Source organism: Aethalodelphis obliquidens, unplaced genomic scaffold, assembly GCF_003676395.1.
Source record: "Aethalodelphis obliquidens isolate GAN/ISIS:26980383/991018 unplaced genomic scaffold, ASM367639v1 scaffold1, whole genome shotgun sequence".
Lineage (NCBI taxonomy): Eukaryota > Metazoa > Chordata > Mammalia > Artiodactyla > Delphinidae > Aethalodelphis > Aethalodelphis obliquidens.
Genome location: NW_020837945.1, coordinates 93718537 through 93720668, shown reverse-complemented (window position 1 = coordinate 93720668; position 2132 = coordinate 93718537).

Below are 2132 nucleotides of genomic sequence, written 5' to 3'. Positions count from 1 at the left end.
ATGTCTTTTGTTTTCCAAAGTGAATTTAATTTAGGATGCCTGAGGAGAATTTATTTGTAAGATAGTAACAATTCTAAGATTATTTTAAAATCCAGCAACTCTAGGCTTTGTCTCTCAAGGAAGACTTCTGGTGTGTGAAAAGCCAGGTTGATCGCACTTGAATCATATCCAGTGTCTGAATCACTGGTAGTCAGTCTGTGTTTTGTTATTGCAGGGTTTTATAGCTGGTGAAGAAGCTGACATAGAGGTTGATCTCAGAAGTGAATAAACAGCCTATTTGGTGCCTCACTATTGGTCTAGTCAGGTCACTCTCTGGGTTAGTAAACTATTGAGCTTCCAATCCCTGGAAGGTCCTCTGGTGTAGTGATAAAGGCCTTCGGCTTCCTAAAAAGGAGGAGCTGGATTTGATTCAGGGCACTGTAGGTACTTCCTCTGGGACTTCTTTAGGCTGTGGTTTTCTCATCTGTAAAGTGGGAATAGCACTAACATTTACATCATATGATTTGTGTGGAGGTTAAATAAGACAAAGCATGTAACTGAGTTAACACAATACCTGCACTTACAAGGATTGGCTGCTTTTAGGAGGGCTGACTTAGCTACCAATCACAGCAGGCACAGTGCCTAAGGACCACAAAACTTTTAGGGGCCCAGGAAAATGTTTTAACTTTAATATCTTTTAGAATCAGAAGGAAAAATATGAATGTAATAATAATGAATCCAACCTGGCTTATCATTGTCTTTTTACCAATATAGTCATAAACCATAATTTTTTTTTAATAAAATAAGGAGTCTGGGAAAGCAAAAGTACCTGGGGCCCAGGAAAGTCATAATGCAAATCAGGCAGTTAGCAGTCATATTTGTGATAGTAGCAGGAGACTCCACAGTAAAGTAGAGGTAAAACAAAATGGCAAGGTTGTGACTGAGTCCTTTCCAGACCGAGGTGTATTGGGTTGGCCAAAAAGGTTCCTTCTGTTTTCAAGTAAAAATAAAAGACACATTTTTCATTTTCACCAAGAACTTTATTGAACAATGTATTCACTGTTTTGTTCCACTACCTTCTGCCATTTTTCAGGCAACTTCATAATTCCATCTTCCCAAAACTTTTTATCTTTTTGAGCAAAGAACTTTTCCAGGTGTCTTCTACAGTCTTCCAGGGAATTGAAATTTTTTCCATTAAGAGAATTTTGTAAAGACAAAACAAACGGAAATCTGAAGGTGCAATGTCTGGTGAATACAGTGGATGAATCAGAACTTCCCAGCCAAGCTGTAACAGTTTTTGCCTGGTCATCAAAGAAACATGCAGTCTTGCGTTATCCTGATGGAAGATTCTGCATTTTCTGTTGACTAATTCTAGACGCTTTTCATCGAGTGCTCCTTTCAGTTGGTCTAATTGGGAGCAGTACTTGTTGGAATTCATTGTTTGGTTTTCTGGAAGGAGCTCATAATAGAGGACTCCCTTCCAATCCCACTGTATTCACAACATCACCTTCTTTGGATGAAGACCAGCGTTTGGTGTGGTTGTTGGTGATTCATTTTGCTTGCCCCACAATCTCTTCTGTGCCACATTATTGTACAGTATCGACTTCTCATCACCCGTCACAATTTGTTTTAAAAACGAAACATTTTCATTACGTTTAAGTAGAGAATCGCATGTCGAAATATGGTCAAGAAGGTTTTTTGCGCTTAACTTATGGGGAACTCAAACACCAAAGCGATTCACATAACCAAGCTGGTGCAAATGATTTTCAACGCTTGATTTGAATATTTTGAGTATGTCAGCTATCTCCCACGTGCTATAACGTTGATAGTTCTCAGTTAATGTCTCAATTTGATCGCTATCAACTTCAACTGGTCTACCCGACTGTGGAGCATCGATTTCCAGTGAGAAATCTCCAGCATGAAACTTCGCAAACCACTTTTGACACATCTGGTCAGTCACAGCACCTTCTCCATACACTGCACAAATCTTTTTTTGTGTGTTTCAGTTGCGTTTTTATCTTTCCTGAAATAATAAAGCATTATATGCCAAAATGTTGCTTTTTTCCTCCATCTTCAATATTAAAATGGCTACACGAAAATTCACCAATTTTGATAAGTTTTAAAAAATTGCATTCTGATATGACAGCTGTCAC